General features: G+C 39.1%; 1 protein-coding gene across 1 annotated transcript in view; it reads right to left on the bottom strand.

Moving 5' to 3' along the window:
- Positions 1–6,432: 6,432 nt before the first annotated feature.
- Positions 6,433–8,401, bottom strand: part of LOC106527607 (coiled-coil domain-containing protein 85A) — a gene marked incomplete at its 5' end in the record, with an annotated part of 49,109 nt that continues 47,140 nt past the window's right edge. The window contains 2 exon segments of the mRNA XM_014022535.1: positions 6,433–6,461; positions 7,120–7,177.

Below are 8,401 nucleotides of genomic sequence, written 5' to 3'. Positions count from 1 at the left end.
CTGTATGCGTGTCAAACACTTGAAACACTTTAAAGTGCGCCGCAGCACTTCCCCACGCCCCTCGATGCACATCCACCATCGACTTTCCATGTAAACTTGATGCCCCTGACGCTCAAGACGCGTTTGGTCAGAATGCAACATTATATGCGTTCAGTGGTGATCTCTGTTTTGGCATTAGGTACAGGTCCATATGAGACAGCATTATGGTATGGATCCGGACCCAGGTCCGCGTGACCTCTGTTTTAAACAAAGAAATTGCCAAGCAGCAAAACCTTTAGCCTTAAACTAAACACAAGTCTGCCTTCAGAAGCTTACACAATCAGCTTAACACCAAACTTAACTAGACCTGGCAGATTTACACAAAGCCAAATGTTTACCAACAAGACAAAAACCCATGCAAGCTGGTGAGTTGCTCAATTAAAAAACAACTGCCTTGATTGCAAGAGCGTAACTTTGCGAAGGACTGGTGTGGACGTGTCCCCACCAACTTTGGCCAGACAGGGACAGTCCCCACCAATATTCACACATCTTTTTTTTTTCCTTTGCGTGCATCTATATTTCCTGACAGTAACTAGCATGGCAGCAACTGCTGTGTCTACCTTTTTCCGGGGGGAAAGAAAAATGTACGCTGCGCTGCTTTCTCCCTCCCCGCTCCTGCTTCTCATCTCTCACTGCAGAGATAAGACTTGTGAGAGAATAAACCAACACACCTGTGCTCCACATGTGTGTCTGTATGAAACTATGGCTGATTATCAAACTGTATTCTCAGTGAGTTTAAAGGCCGGTACAGTACACGGTTGAATGAAGGTGAACATAATCTCGGTCAGTATGGTTTGAGTATTACTGCATCACAACAGAAACATTTGGTGTTCAGTTGTTGACGGGTGCAGACAGTTAAATTGAGCACACACTGAAGACATGAACAACAGAAAAACCTGGTCACACAACTATGACCCCGCCCCCCACAGTGTGTCCCCACTAACTTTCAGCACAAAGTTACGCCCTTGCTTGATTGGCAGGAGAGCTGGGCTTAAACAGAAGAGTCTCCTCTGCGGTTGGAGGAGCAGGAGATGAAGGATCCAACCAGGATGCAGAGGGACGACCACCAGGAGGAGCCAGGAGAGGCCAGCCAATCCCAGACGTGTTCAGCACAGCTGGACGAGCAGATCATCTGCACCTGTGCCATCTCATGAAACACAAATAACCTCAGACCGTAACAAAGGTCTAAAGATTAATGTCTGTTTTACACTTTAGGAATGTACACGTATGTTACGCAGCAAAACCACAACATAAAACACAGAAAAACAGTCTTTTTTTTACACAATGACATTTTATTAGCTTTTATTTTTACATACATCTCTGGATATAATCATTAGTTATATAATACCAAGAAGTCAAAAAATAATAACTGTAGTTAAATATTTATAAAACTAAGCAGATAGACTAATCTTGGCTTTTAGAAACATAAAGGATTTATAATTTATTATAGTTATTGGTAGTTTCAACAATTCTAAAACAAAAAAACTCACAAAAAGAAAAAGTTATATTGACTCAGGATAAATGTTTATATTTGGATGTCTGCGTGGGTACATATAGTTTTCAATCACGGTGTAGGCTCCAAGTAAAATGTCACATTTTTTTCCACATCCAGTTTTCGTTCGGTAGGAAATTTCTGCAAATGTTCAGTTTCTGAGACAAAATAAATGTTCATCTGATTGTGCACATGACAAATGTTTCACCAAGTACACACTGCTAAAATCAGACTTCCTGTTACAAAACTGAAGAAGTCAGAACGTCAAACTCTTTAACTTTATAAATGTGGTTCTACATTCTGCCTTACTTCTCTGTAGAAAGAACAAACCTGATGTCTTTGCTTGTGGGAAGAAATATTACAGCTGTTCTAAATTACAAAAAAAGATCAATCAATGTATCTGAAAAAACTCCTGCGACATTTGCTTTAGTTCAGTGTAACATTGTTTCATTTCAGACTTTGCAATGAGTAGGCTACACTTAATATTGCATGGGACTGAAAATGTAATTAATTGTAATAGTTTGTATTTAACCATTTTATATAGATATAATAAGACAAATTTATATTAAAATAGGTGTGTGTATTTTTATAGTTCAAAACAGGACATTGTTGAAAGGGTGAAGCTTACAGTGCAATCCTCTGAGAGTAAATGGCAACTGGAGTACTGCACATACTGTGGTCGAATATATACATATGTATATAGTTATATATAAATATATATTTATGTATATACGTATACTGATGTCTAAAAGCTACAGTGCAGTTAAAAGTTCATAAAATTAAATGTGGTGAGTCGCCTGTAAATTGTTCATAATTACAGACCACATATGCCAGTTTTTAACAAACAATTAGGTTAACAAACCTTCAGATGAAATAACTGTAGATATAATTTTGATAAATAACTCTTTTTTTATAATTTGCCACTGAATTATCCTGTTTCTATTCAGCTTTGCCATCACAGTTGAAGTACCCTCGTTCTTTCAGTCTGTACCTAGTTGTGCTAATAAACATGTCCTTGTAGAAAGAACAAAAGGTAATGATACTGTTTCAGCTGAGGCTCTTTGTTTTTTTGTAACTCTTATCTCCTTACCATGCTATGAGAAAGGTATGACGTAAATGACTTTATACCCTGGAACGTGGGAAAGAAGCACGCACACACAGCACCATACATGAAAGCTAACACAAGGTTTATAATACTGTAAACACTGCTGATATAGCAACAGTGGCTGATACAAAATGTGAACAAATTACCTTTACATGTTAATTACATCCCTTGCACTGTGTGAACCCTGTTTAATGTCTCATGACGAAACAGAAGCTACATTTGATTTAAACTCTACAAATACCTCCAAATGAGTTTTTATTTCTGATGAAAGCGTTACCTGAAGCTGAAGGTAAGTGCTAGCTGTGCTGGTTACAACTTTTAGATTTGTTGATTGGAAGTGAAAATGTGGTTGGGAATTCACACAAACTCCAAATATTTGTTACAAACATTTACAGTAAGATGTTTGTTCCACTTGGACTTTCAGTGTGTTGACCAATGTTACAACCATTAATAATAATCACATTAATCACATTGTACCTTTAGTGGACATAGCATAAGGAAAATGAACCAATTTATGTGGGAGCATCCTATAATAAAGTCACCATTTTGAGGCCAAAAATTGCAGATGTAACTGAGGCATCATGATTTTCAGTGTTTTGGTACACAGAAAAAATCTACAAACTACGGGAACCATAATGTCATACCAGATAACATGTTTATCTATGAACACATTGTCTATGTTCTGTATTTCTGTGTCTTATGTTTGTCTGGGTGATAACTAAAGAAATATAACAATTATGATATTAGTCTTAAAGGAGGCCAATTATGGGTCCTAGAAATTTTTATGGTATGTCTGTGGGCTATCCAGACCATGTTCATTCAATTTAATGCACAAAATAATTCTCCGATAATAAAATTTCCCATTTTCTAGTTCTGCCTGCTCTGACTTCCGTTCAGAAGAGCTGTTTATGTTAATGAGCTCTGTTGGTAACGCCCTCCAAAAATCTGTTGACATTAACTCCGCCCTCCAAAGCCAGCGTTTACGTTAGCATGGCTAATAATAGCAGAAGCTCCGTTGTACAACCATATGAGGCCCAGAGGCAGAGTCGTGGTCACAGCTTCTTTTTTTTTCTCCTCCCTCCTCTGCTCTGCGCTCACTCTGCATGCTGTTACCAGAGCAGGGAGCAGCAGCGGTCAAAATATCTCAGAAACTCGAATAAATAGGCTTTAACAAGGCTTTAATAAGCTAAATGATAGAGGTACATGAGAAAACGTGTTCATAACGAACAAAAATAAATAAATAATTAAATTGTGTCCACGCCTGTCTCAAACCCTGGTCTCCCACTCTCTGGTCCAACACGCTACCCATTGCCCTATTGGAGACTTGTTGTGAACTGAGCTGCGTATTACACAGCAACATGGTGATGGCTGTTTATACTGAGGAGGTGGAGTCTCACCCGGGGGTTGCTAGGTGAGGGGCTGAACACAGGTTCCGGTGGGTTGTCGTACGGCTTGTGACATCACAAAATGACGCAAGTATAAAACTTGTCGTTACTATACATTAAAAATACATTTACTTACAGTAAATATGCCCCTGGGTGCATTTTTTTGGTCCTAGGACTGTTTTTTTAAGAAGTACATATCCAAAGTTGAGTAAAAAAAACTTTAAAAAGTGAATTTTCCATAATAGGTCCCCTTTAAAGCAAAATCCAGATTGTGAGACTGTCTAAAATCTCATATTATAATTATGATTTTAAAGTGAAATTTTTTACCAGCTGTTGTTGTGAGTTGTTTAATTAAGAAGCAGTAACAACGTTAATGGTGAGCAAGCCAGGAAATAAACATAGAATCTTTATAAATAAAATAATTTATGTAACAATCTTAATTAAGGTATTACATTTCAGGACTCAGACTAATCTGAAGACCTTAATGAGGAAGGAGGACCATATAACTTCCACCAGATCAGAGAAGCAGGGGCACCCGTGTGGAGCCAGAAGACCTGCCAGTGTCTGTTGGTTGTTGGGGCTCAGCTGGGCCGAGCCTGTAAAACAGTGTAAAGAAACGACATTCCCATGTGACTGATGTGGGGAGTCTGTTGTTCTCCTGTAGGACTTCAATGATCATGTGGGCAATGATGTGTCACCTTGAGTGTAGTAACCAACAGGATCGACGTCCATGCTCTGAATCAAGCATTGAGTATATCTTTATTATTGGACTTCTGACCTAGACATTGGCTGACAATAACAAGCGCCATGTTTAAGCATGGAGCTGTCCATAAAGCCCTTTTTCGACAGAGTCCAAGCTTAATGGCACATTAAACTTGGAAGAGGAGCTGCCGATAATACATCCACACTGCAAGTAAATGTGACCCATTTCAGACTTTTTCATTGTAGATGGCTCAACGATGCTGTAGATTTTAATGGTTTTTTCTTCATTACAGTTGTCCATCCATCCATTATCTATAACCGCTTCTTTCTTTCAGGGTCACTGGTGCCCATATCCAGCAGTCACAGTGCAAGGGGCGGGGTACACCCTGGACAGGTCGCAAGTCCATCACAGGGCCACATAGAGACAAACGAAACAGACTACCGTGCCACCTCAGGTCATAGTTTTTAATGGGGTTTTTTATTACAGTTGTGAATACTTTAAATTTAAAAGAAACATTATATGAATGTGTAGTGGTCACCTCGAGGTGGAATAAACAACCTACAAATGCCAAATGCACGTTTCCCCATTCATTTGACCTTTAGGTCTAACTGGTACCATGTCACATGGGGTCAGAGCAGTGACTGATTTTATAATTGTATTGTTGAACCTGAGGACCAGTGTCTTGGACACTCATGTAAAAGGAGGGGCAGAGCTGTCAAATAATCACTTGATGCTGAGTTGTATCCTGTGGTGGGACCTGGTAAACTCAAATGACTAATGACTGGGGATGCCTGTGAGGTCTTTACTTCACTCCTGTGGAAGATCTCTTTAGTTGTCTGTAAGGCAAACAGGATATAAAATTACAAAACAAAGAGAGTTGGTCATCACAGGTAAACATGTTACCATAACAATGACAGACATTTTGTTTCCAGCGGTCTCCACAATGACAATACCACTGATAATCACGATATGTCAGTTACATCTGCAACTTGGCCTCAACACCACTAATGGAAGATGACTGAATATAAAAACAGGCAAGCAGTGATGATGGTTAAGGAGTCTTTTTACTAAATACATGGAACAATGCTCGATGTTCAGATCTGGCATCAACATGCGACCTGAATAAATCAGCCTCAAGTGGACCGCTTTAATATAAGTCAGCTCTGTGGAGGTGAAGCTCTGTGGAATGGTCACGAACAATTAATATCTTACCAGTTGTGCACAACTCTTTGAACGACCTCAATTTGGAGAAATGATAATATGTAAATAATATAACTTTGTGCTTCCCGGGTAAGTTTTGTCTGAAACCGTAATTAGAGGTTGGGCTATTGTTCCTTTTCAAAATATTCTCTGATTTGACTGTACCTAGCTAGTATGTCAAGGTGCTCCTCGTATCGATCCACAGGGGCTCTGTCTTTTTAAAGAGGTAGGAAGATATTACTGGCAACATAAGAGTTTAGGTTCCCCTCTTCATTTTGGTAATGGAAGGATGAGCCGTCACCCTTCCAAACTGACATTCAATCTTTTCTAGTGGAAATGCATAGCAGAAGTTAGCAGCAGCAGCAAACAGGGCAGAATGGGTGTTTCGTGTGGTTTGCCTCCTCATTGCTTGGTTCGTTTGTCTGCTCTCTTGTCTTTCACTGGTTCATTTTGATCCTCGGGATTTCATCCGTCATTTCTGTCTGTCGGTCTGTCACAGCAGATCAAGAGGCGTGTTCAGGTTAGGAGGTGTCAAAGCTGAAAGACAAGGAGAAAATAAATTGCGTTTACATTTGGTGTGTACAGCATGTGTGTGTGTGTTTGTGTTTACTCAGCAGAAAGCTAGGATGTGTTTTCCCTTGCCGAATTATTTACCTTTCAACACCTACTTTATCATTAAATGTGAACCCAGTGCCATTACTCTGCTGGTACAGTATATTAGAGCACAAATTGACCTCACATGTGTACATTCACATAGAAACACATCATTTTCATAAATGCCACCTTGATAAAAATGCTGAGGAGAAGTTTAGCTTGTTTTTTTTTTTCGCAGAATGTCCTCTAATTATTTATGCATTCCATGTTGGTTTCTGGGCACCAACTAGGCAGCATTTCAATGATGACATGCAGCTAAATGTGTAATCGATAAGAGGGGAGGAAACCAGGGAAAATTAGGTAGTCTAATTATGTTTTTGCAAAGGTATATATTGAAGCAACATTTATTTGGTAACCAAGTGTCCTTACTGCCAATATGAATACAAAGTTACCTTATTTATTTGTTCAGTTGTTTCAGGTATAATTCAGTGTCTTTACACACAGTGTTTTAAATGAAACAGATGAACTATTTACTGACAGTTAACCATTTTTTTTACCTTTTTCATCATATCCATTACGTGTGCCTACGTTAGTTGCTCACCTGTCCCAAAGCTTTACACTTCGACAGGAACCAGTACAGCAGCCAGCAGAAATCAGAGCTGAAAAAAAAGAAAACTAATTGACAAAGATTTCTTTCAAGTCTAGTTGTAAGATAAAAAAATTGTTTAGTTTATTAATTTTACTCTAAAATCAACAATGAACCATTAGGAAAACAAACAAAAACAGAAAACAAAGTAAATCAATATTGAATTAAAAGGGTGCAGAAAGAAGACGCAATTTTATTTCTCCCTCTTATTAAAAAAATCAACTTCAAACAAATCAAAAAGACAAAACAAGTAGGTACTCTGAATGGGTTCTTTAATGAAACGTTTTGTCTCTCCTCCAAGAGACTTCTTCAAGTCTGATGAATTTCAGGTGAACTCAGCCTTATAAGCACTGCCTCCACATGGTGGACAAACAAGTTGGTCACATGCAAAACAGGACCATCAGCTAAACAACAGGTTGTTAGTGTCTTGAAGTTCATAGAGGGTCATGTGTTTAATAGTTTTTGAGCTATAATCATTTTTGTATGTCCAGATACCCCTTTTTCAGAAAAACTGAGGGTCCGGGGGGTGGGGGCATTGATTGGTGGGCCTGATGGATAGAGCTTCATCAGAGCTAAACAACAAAATAAATCTGAAGCTCCTATGTTGAACAGTTTGTGAGTTATAAGCATTTTTGCATGTCCAGACACCCTGTCTTTGGATGGGGCCCACTCCTCAAATATGAGGTCTATCGTAAAACCGTTGGCTGGCGCAGTGTAGGTCAGACTCATCTACAGTTCGTAAAACCATTAGCTGGCGCAGTGTAGGTCAGACTCATCTACAGTTCGTAAAACCATTAGNGCTGGCGCAGTGTAGGTCAGACTCATCTACAGTTCGTAAAACCATTAGCTGGCGCAGTGTAGGTCAGACTCATCTACAGTTCGTAAAACCATTAGCTGGCGCAGTGTAGGTCAGACTCATCTACAGTCCTGCCAAATTTCATGTTGATCGGTGCAGCCGTTTTAGTGCTACCGTTGACCAAAAATAATTTAAAAAAATAAACTAGAAACTGCATAGCGGTAACATAATGACCCCCACATGCACAAATGCACCAGAACTCAGAAGTCTTTATTCCTAATAAATGTCATGCTAATAGGTGCATCCCAAAATTGTAGTGGTTTGGGTGGGGGGTTCTTTTTTCTGGAGTGGGTGCCCATTGGTTGACCTGATGGATAGCCCCTCATCAGAGCTAAACAACCAAATAAAATCTGAAGCTTCTATGTTTAATAGTTTTTGAGC

The sequence above is a fragment of the Austrofundulus limnaeus genome, unplaced genomic scaffold (genome assembly GCF_001266775.1).
Source record: "Austrofundulus limnaeus strain Quisiro unplaced genomic scaffold, Austrofundulus_limnaeus-1.0 Scaffold334, whole genome shotgun sequence".
Lineage (NCBI taxonomy): Eukaryota > Metazoa > Chordata > Actinopteri > Cyprinodontiformes > Rivulidae > Austrofundulus > Austrofundulus limnaeus.
The sequence above is the reverse complement of the archived record's forward strand: the minus strand, read 5'-3'. Positions and strand labels throughout refer to the sequence as shown.